This window comes from Marmota monax, unplaced genomic scaffold (genome assembly GCF_021218885.2).
Source record: "Marmota monax isolate L192 unplaced genomic scaffold, Marmota_monax_Labrador192_F-V1.1 WCK01_AAM20220418_F8-fsc00303, whole genome shotgun sequence".
In the NCBI taxonomy this organism is placed as follows: domain Eukaryota; kingdom Metazoa; phylum Chordata; class Mammalia; order Rodentia; family Sciuridae; genus Marmota; species Marmota monax.
In genome coordinates, this window is record NW_026694230.1 from 1,212,569 (window position 1) to 1,234,628 (window position 22,060).

At 35.2% G+C, this 22,060-nt stretch overlaps 1 pseudogene; it reads left to right on the top strand.

Moving 5' to 3' along the window:
- The first annotated feature begins 297 nt into the window (after positions 1-297).
- Positions 298-379, top strand: LOC124108349 (U4 spliceosomal RNA; annotated as a pseudogene).
- Positions 380-22,060: the final 21,681 nt, after the last annotated feature.

Genomic DNA, 22,060 nt, shown 5'->3' on the forward strand with positions numbered 1-22,060 from the left:
TTTAAATGCTATTCTTGGACCTAAATGTGGAGTTTTATATTCGTTTGAGTATAAACTTGAAACTCAAATCCACTTGACTAAAATACCTGTAGGCACAGTAGACTTTGGTGAATTTTTCTTACTTTTATTTGGTTCTTAGAGAAGGAATGCTAAAGCTGGGTTAATGAAGAAGCAATGAAAACAATGTTAAAAATCTTAAAAGGATGTTAACTCTAAAGTCTTTTGTGAAAATTTTTTTTTAAAAAATCACAGTTGGAAGAGTTTTCTGTGGCTTTTGTAACAAAAATATCATAAACTTGCTTTGTGCAGTGGAAGTATCGTAGCCAATGAGGTTTATCCGAGGCGCGATTATTGCTAATTGAAAAATATCATAAACTTGGTGGGGTAAGACAATAAATATTAAGTATCTTGGTTATGGAGGACAGAAATTCTAAATTAATATCACTGGGAGAAAATCAATGTGTGAACAGGGCCAAATTCCCTCCACGTGTTCTATATGGAACTCATTCCTTGTCTCTCATGCCTTCTGGTATTTTCTAGCATTTATTTGCCTCACCTCAGCCTTTGCCTAGATCTTTACATCAACTCTAGATCTTTACATCAATTCCTCATCTTCTCTGTGTGTCTAGTATGCCTTTGCTTTCCTCTACTTCAGACATTTGTGATCACTTTACAGTCTACCCATATAATCCAGGACAATCTCCCCTTTCTGAGACCCTTAATATATCATACTTGCAAAGGTATCCATTCCCCCAGCTTCTTTCATCATCTTTTTCTTGAAAGGTAGAATTTACACGTTTTTTTGATTAGAACAAGGTTTCTTTGACTATCCATTATTCAGCCATTCTCACCTAATTCTATTCTATTTTCACTTTGCTGGCTCCTCTTCTCTTCCCCTGCCCTCTTCTCTCTTCTTTGCAGCCTCTCTGAAGATTGTCTTGAGGATAGCTGTGTTCTTCTCCTTTTATTGCACAAGACAAGGGAACTGTCTTCCATCTTCACGATCAAATACTCATCTATTGAGTATTCATCAAGATACACAATAGACAAAAGAAAAATAATATAAGAGTAATAATAAACCTTCTATTTATGAGAAATTATCATCAGAATGTCAGAATTTATTTCCTCTTATTAAAAACAGTCTAACTTTTACTTAAATTATCTTAAAATCTCAAGACAATTTAAAAGTAATTGTGACATTTTAACATTCTCATAAAAAATCTGAGACTATGATGTTAGTTTTACTATCTTCAAAGTGAGATAACTGGACTCAACAGATAACTGTGAACATTTGTATGGTTAAGAAGGGACAGAATTCGAATTCTAAAGCAGAGCTATCTAACACCAAAGCTACCTGACGTCATGTCCCTGCTCTTATCTCTAAGCTTACTTCCCATTGAGGGCCAGTTTTCTACTCTACAAAAAGAGATAAAATATTGTCAACCAAATATTTCTCCCAAATTTAAATGAGTTAATTCAGTCAATATTACTTTTTGTGTGATAAAATATTTTGCAAAAAAGGACTACAATACCATCCAGGACCACCACCATCATTAACAACCTAATACCACCACCACCACCATCACCATAACCATCATCATTTCTACTATGTCATTATCATACCATCTCCCTAGATTACAATACCATGACCACCATCCTGACCATCGCCACTGTTGCTGCCATCAACATCATCACCACCAGCACCATTACTACCCTCATGGCTACCACTGCTGCTACCACCACATTTCTAGTGGTATACTGGAACTTACCCACATCAGCTCATGATATCATTGCTAACATCTTTTCATAAGTCATCAGTTACTAACATAAACTGGTAGTTTAAAATAGTCACAGTAGAGGTCTTTACTCCTGGAAAATTAATTAATACTACAAAACAAATATGTCTACATTCTAGCACAACTAGAAACCCTATGGTCACTGTTATAAATACCACCATCAATACTACCACCACCTCCATCCTCACTTCTTTCATTTCTGCCACCAAGATCATCACCACTTCTACTCCATGTACCATCAGCATATCATTCTACACATCATAACTCCATTGTTGTCATTACCATCTGAAACATAAAATTTCTAAAATGTACTTTCTTAAATAAATCACTATCATTGTGAATATTTGAGTGGTTATGCATGAGGAAGAAAAAAAAAAGGTTTGGGCTCTGTTACATGAGCCTATCATAGAGAAAGGAATGGGAGAGGGGGAGAGGGGGAGGGGAACAATATCAAAGCTCAGCATCCTTTTTGGCTATAAAATAGCTGCAAGGTTTTACTGGATTTATTGAATAGTCAGTCTATCCAGACCAAATCCATTAAAACAATCCTACTGGCACTCTATTATTTTCACATGAGTTAATCTGCAGATTGCTTGAAATACATTCATCCCAGGAATAGGTGGAGGGAATGATGTGTAAGCTGGCATGTCTACCTACCAGGGGAGGATTGAAACTGTGCGCAAGAACTCTCCCCTCTCATGGACAGCAGTGAACGGGGCTAAATAGTGAGTTGATTGTAGTTTAGAATACTGCAAACAAAAACATTAGTCTCAGGAATAGAAAGGTAACTATAGGATATGTAGTAATACTTTTTAAACACTTGTGAACTCTGTCTCTATAACACTTTATGGCTAATTTCATGTACATTTAACTAATAAGTGAGCTGAAGCTAAGAGAAGTAAGCTGTAGAGATGGCAGGGTGGTATTCTCTGGATTTATTCCTTGTTTTCTCACTTCATCTTATTCCTTATATGGGAACAGAGATGATTTTTAAAACTTAATAGGTATCAAAACATAGTCAGAACTTTTCATGTCTCTCTCTTCAAATCATCAAAACAAAGTTGTAAAATTGTCATTGTTATACCCATTTTCCAATTCATAAAATGGACATATAGAGAAATTGAGTTACTTCTTCAAAACAAATCTGCTAATGAAAGTAAAAACTAGGATTGAGACTCACAGTGTAATATTCTAAACCATGCCTCCTCTCCTTCCTCACCCTACACCCTATAAATGTTCACAGTTAACATGGTGATATTGGTATGTATATATTCACTGGGAATCAGGGCAGACTCTTCTTTCAGATATAAAATGTTGTTTGCTCAAATAACATCTTAAAGTTTGTATTTTCATGTTTTACACAGAATGCTTTGGGATTTTTGTTCTCCTTAACTGCTTAGACTAAAGTCAATTTGTGTTGTGTTGGTGGCTTTCAGGCTCATCGCTGAACAACATACTTCATGAAGATTGCTTGTACTTAATCCAATATATTTGAAATTTGGGGCTTTATTCATTATTATGCACATTGATATGAATTAATTTGTTGACCCTTTAAGGTTGTTCATAGAAAATATCATTAATTGTCCTAATTTGGGGGGGTCTTACTATCCTCCACAAACCCTGCACTGGTCATAATTACTCTTCTTTATGCTACTATAAGCTAATGTCTTGGTAAAGGCAATCACACGATTACTTATCTTGAATTTTCTCTATTTGTTTATATACCTAAAGCAAGACTTTTAAAAGTGACTCATCTTCTCTTTAATCAGCTGCCCCTTTTTGCTTAATGCCAGTAGGAGGGGAAAAAAAAAACTGTCACTAATCATGTGGTAGTAGAAACAATCTAATACCTGACTAAGGAATTCCCAGCTGCTAGTGATGTGCATGCAAGATGATGTTTTAGCAAAATTTTCTGCCTGTATCCTCAGTATTTCTTCAGTTTATTTCTTTACTTCTATTTTCATTGCCAAGTTTCCAGAGTCCCTTACTTTTTCTTCAGTAGAAGACATATTATTATTTTTTTTATTGGTTGCTCAAAACATAACAATGCTCTTGACATATTATATTTCATACATTTGATTCAAGTGGGTTATGAACTCCCATTTTTACCACATGTACAGATTGCAGATTCACATTGGTTACACATCCACGTTTATACATACTGCCATACTAGTGTCTGTTGTATTCTGCTGCCTTTCCTATCCCCTTCCTATATCCCCCCTCCCCTCACCTCCCATCTTCTCTCTCTACCCCATCTACTGTAATTCATTTCTCTCTCTTATTTTTTATTTCCCTTTCCCCTCACATCCTCTTATATGTAATTTTGTATAACAATGAGGGTCTCCTTCCATTTCCATGCAATTCCCCTTCTCTCTCCCTTTCCCTCCCACCTCTTGTCCCTGTTTAATGGTAATCTTCTTCTCATGCTCTTCCTCCCTGTTCTGTTTTGAGTTGCCCTCCTTATATCAAAGAAGACATTTGACATATTATTATTTAATGTGATCCTTAAATATGTTTTTATTCAGAAAGAATTACAGCATGACCAAGAGGTTCAGTCTTGAACCTTTTCTACATAAGAGAAGAAAATGGCAATATGGCAGGAATAATATGCCTCTGTTCCTTTCTTCTGTAACATCTACAGTTATTTAAATGTCAGCTTCTGTGACACAGGCACTGTCATCTCTGCTAAAAATACAGAAGTTGTTCACATATGCTATCACAGATGATATGGAATATAATGTAAACAGTAATTTATTTAAGTGTAACCAGTACTGAAACCATTAACATGAGCTGAATACAGAGGTCAAGTGGCTTCTAACTTGCCTTGTCCATCAGTTTATAGGTAGACTGGTGCATACAGGAGTGCTCAGAAGCTATTAAACCATACTTACAGATTCTTTCTTATCACCAAAGGACAGAGTTATCAACTGTATAGAAAAGGGCAAAAGAAGAAGGCAAATAAATCTCAAAGTGCTTTATTAATTCCAAAGCCTTAATTCTCACATTGACCTTATTAATTAAACATCAACTATAACCACTCTAAACAAAAAACAAAGAAGCTAAGTAATTTGCTCCAAGCCCTAACTTTGCCAGTGGTCAAGCAATTATTTAGTTCTATGTCAATAAGATCCCCAGGTCTACTTTCTTGCCTATAGCAGTGGCTTCTAATATTTTTTGATTTCTGGAATGAGAAAAGTTTTTGAAAATGGAGATTTATCATATGTTTCCCACATTATATTTTAGAGGCAACCATTGTGACAAAATAACTATGACCTATTAAAAATTCCATTAAATAAAAAGAAGAAATATTAATAAAAATATATCCCAGGTGTATTTAGAACAAAACCATAATTCTTTCCAAGAAAAGATAGTTGGTAATCTCTCTCATGCAAAAGTAAATATACTTGTGTTCTAAAATTTATGTTCTTGGACTTGTGAAAACTTCTCTGTGGATCAGAATTTGGGAATCAGTTTAATAGATTAGAAATACACATCAACTTGGGAAAATTAGCCAGGAACTATGCTATTTTATCAAGACATAACCACTACTCACATGGTACCAGTTTGCTAGGCCAAATGGCAGACTCCACCCTGACCATGTATTAAAATGCCCTGTGGTTACTTATATATAAGTCAACTCTGCAACTCTTTAACAAATATTGAGAGTGTGTGTTTTGGTGGTGGGGGTATAATCATGTAGCAGGAGTGAGCAACCAGCTGTCTTTTCCATATTAAGAACTAATGGCCAGAGCAAGAAGTAGAGTGCCTACAATTAGGATTAGAAATGGCAACTTTCCCCTCTGGTTTATTTGGAGGAAGAAATAAAACTTGCCAAGTGCCCCACCGAGTCTCACAATATGAAGTCCTAATTCAAATACTTACTGCCTGCTGCTATGTGAATTTCCATTTAAAAATAATTATCAAAACCATATGGGTTGAAAGGGTTGGGGGGAGCCTCAAATGGAAATATGTAAATCACAATAACTTTGGCCTTTTGCATTTGGCTGAGTCTCCCTCAAGCCCAGAGCTTCCCCCTGTGCCTTTTGTAGGATGGTTTCCCATGCTGCTGCCCTCACCAGGGCATAGGACACCCCTCCTTCTTTGCAATCTCACATTGCAGTTTGGAGCAGGAGGACAGAAAGAACTTAGTTCTTTCGGTCCTACTGTCTCTCTACTCACTTCTCAGAATCATTTCTCACCCTTCTGCATGACAAGTCTTTCTTATCTTTTCTCCACTAGCAGATAAAAACAACCATTGAATTCTTCCAATGTGTCATCTGCTAATTTCAGTTAAATAAAAAAAAAAAATCTACTACTTCATAAGTCCACCTAGCTATCTGCTCTACTACATTATGAGCTTGCCATAGTTTGAAAGTCCCTCCAAATTAGTGTTGGAATTTAATTTCCACTGTAGTAAAATTAAGAGAAGGGATCTTTAGGAGTGATTAGGCCATGAGGGCTCTGCCCTCATGAATGAATAAATGCTGTTATTTTTATGATGGGATTTCAATACAAATAAATTTTCCTACTTTTCTATTTTTTTCTCTATGTGCCCACATGATTTTCTACCATTTATGACTCAGCACAAAAGCCTTGGTGAATTGCTGATGCAATGCTCTTGGATTTCTAGTCTCCAGAACTGTGACCTAAATACTTTTTGTTCATTATAATTTACTCAGTCTGTGTTGTTTTATAGCATCAGAAAACAGACTACCACAGAACTATTTGAAGACATCTCTGAATCCCTTGCACATATCTGCTACCTGACACATTCAATAAATGGCTAGTGAATGATCAGAAACTAACAGCAATTTGATTTAATCTACAGTGCTGCATTATATAATAATCAAACAGATTTATAAAATAGATTAAAATGGATTTATTATAAATTAGAAAAATTTCCAGAAAGTTTTCACAGACCATAAAAACTTATCTAACATAATTGTTTAAGATTATTTCTAAATTAGACTTCTTTATTCCATAAAATAGTTATGAACTTTCCTAATATATTGCAAAGTTTACAGAAAGCATTTTGGAAACACTTTAGGCACTCATTCATTCTGTCTGGAAACTGTGAAGTCCCTTATTTACCCATTCCTCACTATATTTGCTATAAAGTCCAAATATGGAAGCCTCTCTTTTGGCTTCTTTTTGAGAACTCTGATCAGAATTCATGGGCAACAAATATGAATTTTGTGAAACTTTTTATATATCAACATAATTGCACTTAATTCTCACAGAAGCTTAACTGCTTTGGTCTGGATGTTTGTTTTAGTGTGACTTAATGTCTAAAGATATATCAGTTTCCCTACATTGACTAATTGCCATTTCCAGCAACACAGCCTGAGAAAAATGTTTTCACAATATTCAGCAAACATGTACTGATTTCTCCTTCTGAACTTCCTTGTAAACAACTTATCAAGCCTTCCAAATTCAGACTGTCATTAATAGAGTACAAACAGGGTAGTAATTTCTTAAACTGCTGATGCAGGGTAAACACCAAACATAAATATCCATGCCTTTCTCTGTATCTGCAAATGCACAGTAGATGCACAAACATGGTGTAAAGTATTTCGTTACAAAAATTGCCAGAAAGTGAATGCTAGTTTTTCCTGAGTTCTGCAAATGAGTGTCAATTACACATATTACTACCCACAGTGAATTTTTTATTACAAAATGACTTTGAGTTTGTCTCTACTGAGAGGAATCAACTCAATGTGTGCAAAAGGAACTCAATTTTGTCCCTCCTTTACCTGATTCTTCTTTTACATTGTTTATGACTATTAATAAATCTATGACCTCAGGTTTTGAGACCTCAGACCATCATTAAATTTTTATTTTCTTATAATCCACATTTTATACTATTTCACTAGCCACTGAAATATATACAACAAACTATGTCCAATTCTTCATTGCAGCTGCTTCCCCCCTGTTGAATTTTCAAATAAATCAGTGGATCCAGGTTCTATAAGAATGTCTTGTTGTTCAATAGCTACTTGCCAGCCTGCCTTTCCCACTAAACTCTTAAGACAAAACCTGCACCTTATTCAACTATATAACCCCAGCATCTAGCAGTTTCTAACTCATAGTAAATGCTCATTAAATATTGGTTAAACAGAAGAGACATCTAATTTATCCAAATGCACCTGTTCTCTCTCCATTTGAATCAAATTTTATCTTTCTGTCAGATGAATTTCCTAAAAGCAAAAGTCTATTCATGGTACTATTTTAATAAAAGTTATTGTACTCTGTAGTTAGTTATTCTTCCCAATAATTCTATAGCAAAGTATTATTTCTATTTTCATTGATGAGGAAATTGAAATACAGTGAGGTGAGGACCAGGTAGAGATCCTAGTTTTCAAGATACAGATCTGTACATAAATTCACATTTGTGTGACACCAGAACCTATGTTCTCTACTAAACTATTTGTATTTCTTTGCTATGATATTTCTACAATGCCTTCCTAAATTTACATGTCATCTTAAGACAGGAGCTTATCATTATTAAAGAGCTGCTTTGGTTAGTGAAGTCTTGTTTCTCTGAATGAGCTAGGTGGAGGAGCAGCCTGAAACTTCTAAGAGCTTATTAGTGATGCAGAATCACAAGCTCCAAGCCAGACCTACTGAACCAGAATCTACATTGTGACAAGATTTCCAAGTGATTTGTAAACACATTGAAGTTTTAGACTCATATGTCAAGAAAACACTGATTACTAGATACCAGCATTGATTTACCAAAGCAAGTCACATTAGCCTAACCTCAGCTGCTCCATTTATGGAGTTATCCAAAATATTGTTCAAGGGGATAGGGAAATTATAACAATAAATTGCATTACTATCTAGTAATACAATCTAAAAATTGAAGGCATGTTTATTCATACAATCATCATAGTTTGGAATCACACTTTTTTTGCAATACTCAATATTGAACATACAGGTGTTCTAACACTGAGCTGAATCCCCAGCCCTTTTGATTATTTATTTTGTGATAGGGTCTTGCTAAATTGCCCAAGCTAGCTTTGAACATGTGAACCTCCACCCTCCTTTGCATCTCCATCTCTGGCTTATGATATATGATATGATTACTTGCTTGCTAAACTGACTAGGCTAAAAATTCTAATGGGCTTTATGTCTGTGTGTTCTGCTCATTATGATTTCAGAGCACGAAGTTGAGTCTAGGATAGGGTAGAGAGTTAATATAATTGTGCTAAATGTTCCTCATTTATTTAATCAGTTTATCAAAGACATTGAAATTATGTGTCTTAAGTTTGTGAATAACACCAACATGGGAAAAATATTAAACATGCTGGAGAGCAGACTAAAAATACAATCAGATATTTAAATACTGGAGACATGGTCTGAAAGTCATAAGATAAAATTTAATGGAATTAAATTCCATAATGTGCATTTTAGTTCAAAAGATCAGTGAAAGAAATAAAGGAGTTGTGACTTTAGGAACATTAGTAAAAAGATGGCTATATTTGGTGAAATCATTCAATTGGGTGACATTACTACCCGTAAAGAATATATATGCTAAAGATGAAATAAGAGAAGTAGAGGACCAAAGGGAAAGAGTTTGCACTTGCCTTATTTCAAACTCAGTAAACTTTTCTCAAAGAGGCCAAATAGAAATATTCCCAGCTCTGTGGGCTGTAAGTGCTACTCTGTTGCAATTATTTAATTTTTTGTAGTAGGAAGATTGCCATGTGTAATACATCTCAAATGAGTTTGAATATGAACCAACAAAATTTGTTTACGGACAAAGTTTTATATATATATATTACATCATGAAATGTTATTCTTTTCTTCTCAACTATTTAAAAATATAAGATCTTTTCTGACCTCAGGTTATATATAGAAGCAGGTTGTGGGCCAAACCTGGCCTACAGGACAAAATTTAGCAAATCTGGTTTATCCTATTGTAGTCTGATTCCATTATTTAGTGCTGATATCCTCCATGTGTATGTATGTGCATGAATTGTTAGGGCTCCAAATAAGAATGATTTCCATGTAAATTAGATAAATAAGCATGTTTCATGAAGAAAAGTAAAAGGAAAATGGAATGTCTACTCCGTAAAATGAAGGAGTTTGGACAGTAGGGTAGTCACCTTCAAGTATTTAAAAATAACTAAAGAAAATATGAGATAAATTAGAGATGTAGTATATCATGGTTTCCTCAGACATGGAATTTGGATTCATAAATGACTGAACTCTAATTATAGCTATGACATATAATAAATATGGAATTTTGGACAATATACTGCCTTCCTGTCTCATTCTCCTCATTTATAAATTAAATTATAAAACCTACTCTTTGAATTAGACTTTGTTCTGCAAAACCTACAGCAAGATGTTTTGTCTCAAAACAACAATTTATTATTTCTTTCAACTGTGGATAAGCTGGGCAGGCACTCTGCTGGTTCTGCCTGGGCTCCCACTTGCCTGAGATACTAAATGGAGAGAGAAAAATATTTCCCCTTTCTTGCCACTATTACTGTCTCTTGTGGCTTCCCGATAGCATTCTCACACCTTTGTAACTTCTTTCTTAAAATTTTCCAAGTTTTAATGTATCATCTCTTATTCTGTTAATATGTATAGATATCCTGAAATACCTCTGGTTCATCCAATAAGTAAAATAATTGTGACAATAGACAAAAACTATAAGTGGCTATAACATGACAGTGGATAGCAGGGATCTCAGTAGGGGTGAGGGAAGGTTTGCTTGCATAGGTTATATTTATGTGCCAATAGAGTGTAGGCATTAACTAGGAGTGTAAGACTGAAGTGTAAGATTGAGGACGATTCTAGAGAAATGCTACAAAGTTCTTATGACATTTATAAGCAGATTACAGTCTAAGGACTAAAAGAAAACTCACGAGGCCATAAGTCAGAAGGAAAAAAGGATCATGAGACTAATGAAGTCAGGGTCAAGCCATGAGGGAACTTGTGAATCATTTTTAGAATTTTGATTTGTATCCAAATAACCATCAAAAGTTTTGTGTTTATGTAAAGGAGTGGCGTGATTTCTGTCTTGAACATATTTCTCTGGTTAAAGTGCAGAACCCAGATTGGATGGTAAAAAGGAAGATGAGGCATTGAATAGGAACCTAGAAGGGCAGGTTAGATATAAAAATAATTTGAACCTGAGAAAAGATGGAAAAGAGGGAGAAAGAGATAAAGTTGATAACTAAAGATATAAAGTTGATAACTTGTTTAAGTACTATCAGTTTGCCATGGCAGAGTGCCATAGACTGAGTAGTTTAAAAGAACAAGCATTTTTTCTCACCATTGTGGAATCTGAGGTGTCCAAGATTAAGGGGACAGCATATTTGGTGTCTAGGAAAGGTCTGTTTTCTGGTTCATAGACAGCACCTCTCAACTGTGCCCTCAACTGATGGATGGGTCAAGGAAGCTTTTTGGAGTCTCTCTTTTAAGGTCACCTAATCATCATTCAAAATAACCTACTTCCTAATACAGTCTTCTGAGAGATTAGGATTTCAACATATGAATTCTAAGGCGACATGATCATTGAGATCAAAGCAGTGATGGATTAGGTTTGAGAAGAGAAAGAAACTTGCCAATTGATGACCTTAGATACTTGTCTAGCTGAGCCAGAGGGATGATCATGTCAAATTATAATATAGGAACTAGGTAGCGGCATAGAGTTCTTACAAGAAGTCCATTTTGGATATAAAAACTGATAATTCATTTGTGTTTTAGAATTTATCAAAACTTGGTGCATAATTTAGATTCTACAGAAAAGATAGAGTATGAGAATATGACAGAATCCTGAGTAATCCCAACATTCAGCAGCTGAATAATTAAGTATGATCATGCAAGTTACATGGAAAAAGAGAACCCAGAGAGGTAGCAGAAAATATATATGAGCATCAGGGAGAAGAAGAAAAGAGAGCTGCCAACAGTGATTAATGTCAAGCAAAATGAGAACAGCAAAACATTGTATTTCCCAATATTAGCTAATGGGTAATGGGGCAAAAGCCTGATTGAAAGAAAATCTAAGGGTGGAAAAAAGCAGATTATAAATACGGAAAAGTTCATTGGCTTTGCATGTTAATGGTAGAGATGGGAGTTAGAAGAAAAGTAATGTGTGTTTGTGGGAGGTTTATTTTTTCAAGATGAAAGAATGTGAGCATGTTTTCAATGTTGATGATAAGAATAAAGAAATAGTGGAAAAGATTGAACATCAATGAAATTTTGTAATATGAAATCCAGAGAAGTCAAATAAGACAAGATGAAAAATATAAGTGAAAGGAATAGTTATATTTAGCATCATCAGACATAAGTGGAATAAGCAACACACCTATTTTAATTCCAGAACAATTGAGGGAAATGTTAAATTGGACACTTATAGAATAAAATCAGAGATCTTGAAATTAAAAATATGATGGCTATAAAATGATAAATGACTAAACATGTAGTTGATTTAATTAAATAGTGAATTAATGATTTTAAAGATTGAGTTAAGGATTATTCTAGATGCTAGTATAAAGGGAAAATTTGAATGAATGGAAGAAAAAATAAGTACTATGGAGGAGAGATCCAAAATTTCTATACCTATCTATTGAGTTCTAGAAAGAGGAAATGGAAAAATGGGGAGAATCGCCATTTAAGGAAATAGTGGCTAAAATTTTTCCAGAATATATGAGAAAACACATGAGACTACAGATCCAAAAATTATGGTATTTCAACATTAAATAACATTAAATAAGTGAATGTGTGCATATGCAGACTCTCTTTCTCTCTTGTGAAAGTTCAAGATATTCAGGGAATTTAAGAATCTCTAAAAATGTATCAGAACGAAAAGACAGATTATAGGCACATAATCTGAAGGAATCTGTTGGGGAGATGAGTTCTTAGGAAGAGAGGGTCATAAAATGAGACTCTGTCCTTTTGGCCTTTGTATACTAGAAGATACATAAAAATCAATTAAAAAGAAGCATACTAATCTGTGATAAATGATGGTACAAAAAAGATGCAAAACAAAGGTATGCAAGTAAAATTTACACAATGCTCTAAATTTTAGAAAAATCATTTTATTCACACATTCACAAATCGATATTGATGATTTCTTTTGCGCAAAGCACTGCATTTGCCCCTTGGGGTGAATGACAAGAATTAAGAAGGATATTTTCTGCCCTCCTGAAACTATCATCTAAGTGGTTTTTATTTTATGATGCTTGGCCTGCTGTAGAATCTCTGTCAAAACACAGTCAATGACTTGGCTGCATAGAAAACAAAGGCACCTTTTAGTGTTTATGTCCCAGTTAAACAGACAGTGGCTGAGCTTTTGTCACTGAATGTTCACATACCTGGCTAAACCATGGAGCCCAGCACAGTCTCAAGCTTCTTGCTCCACTTTCCTGCTGACTCATGTGAAGTACACCTTCCCAGGCATGCTATGGCCATCCCAAGGGTGGTGCCAATAATGTACTTTGCTTACCCAGGGCCTAGCCCAAAACAGTACCCAAAAAGAGTTCAGTATTTTTCAACTCCAATCACAAGACTGAAAATGGAGATGCACTGAAGAGTTCATTCAAGTTGTTTCTTTCAAATAGCTTTGACATTACAAAATTCTACCTTGTAGAAAACAAAAAGCAGGTACCCTTATATTTATAGAAATCTTTAATAAATATCCTCACAGCAATTTATCAAGCACCTATTGCATATAACAAACCTTATTCACATATAATATGCATTATGTGATATAATCAGCATAACTCCTCATATCAGGTTTATGTTTAAGAAAGAAAAACTATGTTTAAGTTACATTGCCCATTTTTGGTAGAACTAGAACCCAACCTGACTCTGATCAAAGTTCCTTGCCTTTTTTATACGTTGTACTGTGTAACCAACTTTGTAATTTTCAGTGCATTTAATTCATTTTTATAATTTATATAAAAATATTACATGATCAATATCATCAACCAACAAGCATATTAATAATATATTTGTAAAGTAACATTTATTTAATACCAATTATTTACTATTTTGACCATCTATTTTTATTTCAAGGTCAATAATGTTTTTGTACTCCTTGCTTTCTTAGGTTTGTGGCTTTAAAATTAGACAATATCTTCATTTATAATTATTTGGATAAATATCTGTATTAAGTACACAAATTTTAAAGTATTGTTCCTGTTTTTTGGAGGTGATTAAAGCACTAACTAAATTCTATATTATATTTCTTGGGTGTTTCAAAAGTATATAATGTTTTGAGAGAAAGAATGAAATTGAAGGCAAGATATTCTCACTAGAGTTAATAAAGGTGAGGGAAGAGTGGAAGGGGAATTTTTTTTTAAATTAAAAGTTGAGGCTCAGAGAGACCCTGCATATTACTCAAACTTGTCACTCTGATCGTTTCTTTCAACCAGGCAATAGTGTCACTAATTTCCAACATCGCTCTAATCCTTTTCTATATCTAAAGGATATTCTTGCTTACCACCTGGGGAATAGAAACAGAAAAGAATGCATAACCAAAGCATAAGCAGGCTCTGTCCGGTCACAGTCCACTATGGACCAGAATGATGTCTTTGCTCTTCTCACCAGAAGGGCCTCCTCCTTTTTCCCTTTGACAGTGATTGACAGCTACAACAAGTTGTTGTGTCAGAGCTCCTGCAAGTCAATTATGAAAATGATGTAGACTTGCTTAAAGATGATTGTAAATTGCTTCTGGCTGATCAGAATAATGAGTTGCAGTGATGCTAATCAACATTGGGCATATATAGTACCTTGTTCCTGTTGTTGGGCTTGCAGCTGCAACTAGTTCACTCAAATAAGAATGTTTTCAAATTTCTCTAGATTGAGGCAGGATGTTCACTATAGGGACATTATAGGAGGAGGTGATTGGCCTCCAGGAGGGCGGGTGAGACAAAGAACACTCATTTTACATCAGTTGTATAAGCCATTTTCTTTACTGGTCCCCTAGGACTTTGATTTAAAGAAGCAGGGAGGAAGACAACTTAGCTAGAACCAGCTAATTTACAAAAGTGTAATATTTTATCATTGTAACTTCAGAGTTGCTCTGTGAAGTGGCATTGTTATCCCTATAGGATTAGATGAGGAAATTAACACTAGGAAATTACACAGCATCATGCAGCCAATGGGCAAATTAGGATTCCAATTCCTCCAATTTAATTTCAAAGCTCATCCCACTGTAATGTTTTCCAAAACATTGTCTACAAATCTACTTTATACTGTCCCTTTATACGTATTTAAAGTGCATCTTCCCTGGTTCACACATATGCAGAATCTCTGGGGGTGCATGATGCAGGTGCCAAAGAACCATTCTAGTTGTATCTACATACACTTAACCTTAACAGCAACTGCTCCTCACCTTGATGATTCCTGTGGTTGCTAGTAGTGAGCAGGAATAAGGATTGACTGCAAATGGATAGGAGTTTCTTTCTGAGAAAATTATTAAAATATTATAAAATATTTTAAAATATTTAAAACTGAGTGTGCTGACAGTTGCATAATTTTGTGAATATTCTATAATTGAACACTTTAAGGAGGTGAATTATCTGCTATATTAAGTACATATCAATATACTATATATCTCAATATAATATATCTCAATATATTATATCTCAATTTACCAAAGGTGCAGTATTGGGATGTAATAAATTATACAGGAATTTTTCCCTAAAATGTGTCTACTCAAATGGTAAGCTCTTTTATTGTTTGTATGATATAAATTCCTTAGAAGTAGAGGAAATTTAAACCTTTGGAATACTGACAGAACTGAGAGGTTTGGAAATTAGGTAATATGTAATTAAAAATGATTAGGGTTCTTATATGAAGTCTTGGAATCTAGGCCAACAGGTATTGGTATGATATAATTGATTGAGGATGAATGAAGATTATAATAACGTAAGCTAAAGAATATCAATCTGGAATGGTACATGCTGGATGGATTGAAAAATTGAGAGTTAGCAGTAAGGAGAAAAACTTAAGCCTTGGTTGAAATAATCCAACCATTGAATGAGAAATGAATTTGGGGGATATGCAACAAAGCAGACATCAGACAAGCAAATAGCTCAGTTCAGAAGGAAGAGAAAAATACCACCTTTGATTTAATTCCAGGGTTCATACTAATTCTATGGCATGGATACCTCATGAATTCTTTACTCCTCTGCCAAACTCAATGGGGATGAACAGCCTTGCTCTGGAAATTTGAGTTTGATGATTGGGTTGCATGAATCCTGGAAGACTGGCATGTTTCATCTGCTTCTGTTTGAATGCACTTTAGTGCCTCTTGACTCTGGCACTGCCCAAACTCACATGGCAGAACTCAAATTAATTCTGGTAAATCTCCTCAATTTCTGGGACACCCTTGCAGATTTTCTTCAGTTTAATCTCTAGCATTAACTTCAAGAAACATTTTCTTATCTAGCCACTACACTAAAGAAATGATGCTATTGCTGAATGCTGCAAGAAAGGATAGAGATTAACTTTAGCAAAATGCTAGACATTTCTTTGTTTCATATTTAATTTAATGCCTGAAGTAATCTTAAGTGGTGGGTGCTGTATTTCACCCACTTCCAAAATAAGGAAACTGAATTTTTGAGATGTTAAATTGCTTACAATCACATAGCTATGAAATGGAGAGAGGGCAGGGTCCATCCAGGCCTAGGTGTGTCTGATTGCAAATCCTACATTGCTTTCTTTCTACTGTTTCATGTTGATTAGTTTTACTGGCATGCTTTACCAATAAACTCACAATACCCTTAAATTTCTAGAGATCACAGTAAACTATGATTCAGGTAGTAATAAAAGTATGATTTTTTTTTTGCATTGGAAGGAAAAGTAACATTGATTATGCATTATTAGGAACAAGGTGACTTCATATACATAACAACAATTTTGACAGCATTTTTTGTTGTAATGAGAAAAATGAAGCACCTGATTGCACACTAACTCATTAGGGTTCACCTTTCTGCTAAGTGGTATTCTTTCTAGGCTCTTTTCAGTATTTTCCTGCATATGTTAACTGTTAGTATACACAGACGCTAAGCGCGAGCGCGCGCGCGCACACACACACACACATTGAAAACACTCTTGGGCTGGAAATGAAATAATTAACAAAAACAAGTAAGGCCAAAAGAGCTGATATACTCAACATTGCAAACAATCTCAAAGGCTAATATGAGAAACTTCAATTTTAATTTTCAAGTACCTTTTCAAATAACAGAGGGGTTTGATCTGCCATCATAGTAAGTTTTTTGGGGGGAGTGACAAACTCAAATTGGACTCTCTACCTCCAAAAATTGTATGAATTTTATGATGCCAGGTTCCTTGCTATCATTCCATATGTTTCTTTGTAGTAGATTCTGGAGAGCCTGGGAGTTAAATGTAGCATTCAGAACTATGCATCATAGCACCATGAATATAAGAAATGAGATTCTCATTAAACCTGAAGAATGAGTTTTTTTTTTTTTTGTTTTTTTTTTTTTTAATTTTTTATTGTTGGCTGTTCAAAACATTACATAGTTCTTGATATATCATATTTTCACACTTTGATTCAAGTGGGTTATGAGCTCCCATTTTTACCCCATATACAGATTGCAGAATCACATCAGTTACACATCCATTGATTTACATATTACCATACTAGTGTCTGTTGTGTTCTGCTGCCTTTCCTATCCTCTACTATCCCCCCTCCCCTCCCCTCCCCTCCCCTCTTCTCTCTCTGCCCCCTCTACTGACATTCATTTGTCCCCCTTGTATTATTTTTCCCTTTCCCCTCACTTCCTCTTGTATGTACTTTTGTATAACTCTGAGGGTCTCCTTCCATTTCCATGCAATTTCCCTTCTCTCTCCCTTTCCCTCCCACCTCTCATCCGTGTTTAATGTTAATCTTCTTCTCATGCTCTTAGACCCTACTCTGTTCTTAGTTACTCTCCTTATATCAAAGAAGACATTTGGCATTTGTTTTTTAGGGATTGGCTAGCTTCACTTAGCATAATCTGCTCTAATGCCATCCATTTCCCTGTAAATTCTATGATTTTGTCATTTTTTAATGCAGAGTAATACTCCATTGTGTATAAATGCCACATTTTTTTTTATCCATTCATCTATTGAAGGGCATCTAGGTTGGTTCCACAGTCTTGCTATTGTGAACTGTGCTGCTATGAACATCGATGTAGCAGTGTCCCTGTAGCATGCTCTTTTTAGGTCTTTAGGGAATAGACCGAGAAGGGGAATAGCTGGGTCAAATGGTGGCTCCATTCCCAGCTTTCCATGAAATCTCCATACTGCTTTCCAAATTGGCTGCACCAATTTGCAGTCCCACCAGCAATGTACAAGTGTACCCTTTTCCCCACATCCTCGCCAGCACTTGTTGTTTGACTTCATAATGGCTGCCAATCTAACTGGAGTGAGATGGTATCTAATGCTCACCATCTCTAGCTGTCAGAGAAATGCAAATCAAAGAATGAGTTTTTCTGCAAGTGGTAATGTTGTAAACCAAGCCTTAGCTGCTTCTTTAAGCTCTTGTCACATGTAGTCAGGTCCAAGATAAGGGAGAGAAGGAAGGTAACGAAGGAAAGAGAGGTGATCAAAGAGAGAATTATTGTTTAGCTAACTCTCCATTCTTCTCATGGAGAAGAGTTTCTGGTCAGAAAAATGTAGTACCATTTTCAAGAAATGGGCCTTAGAAGGTGGAATACCACCAAAAGGGTCATACACAGATGTAAAAGTAGGAGATGGGAATCCAAAGAGAGTCATTATTGGATTGAAAAGAAGAAAGAAAGATGGTGTTTTACAAAGTGGGTATTTATGCTATGTTATACAGAGAATAAAAAGATTCTATGCTCAAATATATTAGGAAACTTAATAGCTAATCAAAATTAAACTGATTTCCTGCTTGCATAGTTTTTCAGAACTTTTATTATCCTAACATGCATTTTGAATCCCCAAGGGAAAAGTATAATATGCAATATTTCTAAAACTTGTTTGCCCTTAGATTGCTATTTTATGAAGCAAATTAAGGAATCAGTGCTCAAAGTAACAGAAATTTAGAATCTCTGATAAGAGAAGGGTCTTTGATATTTGATGATTCTGGGTTTAATCCCAACCTATCAATCAGGAGCAGCCATGGAATCATGAACTCAAAATTCCACCTGTTTCTCCAACTGTTAGATGATAGTTGATCATAGAACCTCAGACAACTTCTGGTAGGATTAAATGGATATACAAAGCCTTTTAATGGTGCATGTCTCAGGGAAAGCATTCAGTACAGGGTTGGCATTATTATTGTCAAAAGAAAAATGCAGGGTTCCATGTTACATCTAGTGAAATGACCTTGAGAAGAAAAGGGTAAGGGTCTTGCAAATATCCATTTTGAACAGGTGTCATACCTTCTTTTAATCCTAGCCAGTCAGCTGATTATCAATCAAGCCAGAGCAGTGAGGAGAAGTGTTTGGGGTCCAGGAGGAATGAAAGCAGAGTCCCCCAATGAGAGAGAGTCTCCCAGCTCCCCCAGGAGCTGCCTTTATACCAAAAATGCTGAGATGACTAAGTCAGTGATGCAGTTATAGGATAATATGGTTTGGGGGGTGAAAGGACAATTAAATGATTAACATTTTCATCAAGAACATACTGTCAGGATTTACACCTTGAAGATGTCATTTTCATAGGTTGGATGGTATCAGTTTATGGAAGGGGAATTGGGAGCCGCTGTTCCATTCCTCACCAGTGCTGTCTTTCTTCTAACCAGCCTCACTCACACTCTTTTCCACTTCATTGTAGAATGTTCAAGATAGGGCTTAATGGCAGGGAGATGACTTTGGAATGTATTATTTACACTTTCTTCTTGAAAAAGTAGTGTAAAGGGAGTTTGAGGCCGTAAATAGAAATAATTATGGCACTGGATCAACAATAAATATATCTCTGTGGTAACTGGATCCATTGCTTTCACAATATTAAACACCGGGTTCAATATCTTGCCTTTCTTGTGTGTTGATCACTAATTTGAAAATTTATATGTTCTAAAATAAGCAGTCTGAACAGGAATACTTATACTGCTTAAAACTTGCCTGTGTAAAGTTAATATTAACTTGGTCTATGATTTCTTTTAAGTTGTTTATCAATATTTTTTTGTCTTCTTTTTTTCTTTTGCCCCCTCCCTGCCTTCAATAGAGAGTCACTGTATTACAAATCAGTCTTCCCCAGACATACTATGCACATTTCCACACCCATTTTTGCTCATGTGAAAAGCTATAGTGCAAACAAGAGCGCCTAACTAGAACATATACGTTTCTTTTTGACTTGAACATATTCCAGGAGTTACCCCCTCAAAATGCTGAATCAATATACAACCATTACCAAAAGTTCCTCTTATTTTTTTTTTAGAGAGAGAGAGAATTTTTATTTATTTTTCAGTTTTTGGTGGACACAGCATCTTTATTTTATTTTTTTTTAATGTGGTGCTGAGGATTGAACCCAGTGTCCCGTGCATGCCAGGAGAGCGCATCACCATTTGAGCCACATCCCCAGCCCCTCTTCTTATGTTAATGCTCACATACTTTAGTATTTCTGTTGTTACTATACTTTCCTTTTTAATAAATAATGTCACCTTGTAAATTTTCCTAAGACTGCACACACAGTAGGCTCAAATTCCTTAGTTCTCTGTTAACTTAGAGCAAGTTCTTGGCCATACTTTGAGCACTGAAAGTGCTTACTTAGTCTTTGATGGGGTAGAAAAAGTTGTACAAAACAAACAAACAAAAAAGTTGTGGATGGAGTAGAATAAAGCTTTATAAGGTTTTAAGGCTAGAAAACCAAATTATTTCATAGATATTATAGTAGAGTCATGAACTAAAAATATCTTCCTCCTTCCTTGCCCTAAGTTTTCAAACAGGCAATGATGTTTCACTAATATATATATATATATATATATATATATATATATATATATATATATACATATATATATATATATATATATGACAGCTTTATATTTACTCGTATCAGTACTGGAAACAAACAAACAAAAAAAGAATCAGCACTTTTCGGTAGGTTCCTGGTGCCTGCCAACTTTTACACCATGCATCTCAGTATGATTTCCCCTCCTGCCTGCAGGTCCACACACTCCAATGCAGACATGATGGGATTCTCCCTGTTGCCAGTGCACACCCACTGGTGACAACATGTTTTGGCCTCTTTGTTCTTTGTCAGGCATGCCTTCTACTCCCTTCTTTTGCCCGACAAAAATCCCACTAAACCTTCAAAATTGAGCTTCTATGCTAGTTTCTGAGAAAAGTCTTCCCTAAGTCATACTCAAGGAAGCACATTGTTTCCTCCTTGTTTCTTTGATACTTCATACTCATATCTTATATTCCATTACATATCTGACTTTTCAGGTATGCTATGATTTTTATTTGAAAGTAAAGATCAAATTTTGATTGTTTTTCATCTCTAATATCTAGGTCCAGAGTAAAGCACAAATAGTTAAGATTGAAAAAACAAACAAACAAACAAACAAAAACAGTTCCATCCTTTATGCATATGCTTCTATGAAAGTCCACAAAACTTGTTTCATCCTCTGTAACTAACACACACACACACACACACACACACACACACACACTTCCACACTCAGATTATAGGAATTTGCTCACAGGATGATGAAGGCTAAATCTGATCTGCTCTAGGTAATCTGGGGAGCCAGTAAAGCATGTGCTGTAATTCAGTTTAAGTCTGAAAGACTGAGAACCAAGAGTCCCATTGTCCAGGGGTAGTAAAAGATGGATGTCCCAGCTCCAACAGAAAGCAAATTTGGTCTTTTGTTTTGTTCAGTTCCTCAAGGGATTAAATGGTTTCCCTGACCCTGCATTGGTGAGGATCATTTCCTTTTCTCACCTAATGATTCAAATGCTAATCTCATCCAGAAATACCCATATGGACTCACCATAAACAATGCTTTACCAGATATCTGGGTATTTCTTAGGCTACTCAAGATGACACACAAAATTAATCATTATAATTGCCTTTGTCTGGGCACCTTACTCAAATTATTTTACTTCCTGATCTTCCCTGTCAAAATTTCCTTTTCCCTCCATTTCTGTAACCAATTGCCCATGTGCATTTCACAGGACTTTGTGATATCTTGTTTTCTAGTGAGGCTTTTGTGTATATATATCTAATCTTTTTTTTACTGCGTTCTAAATTCAATAAAAATTTACAGCATTTTGTTTGCAACTTTTATTTCTAGTGGTGTCTTGTACAGAGTCATATAAGAAGCA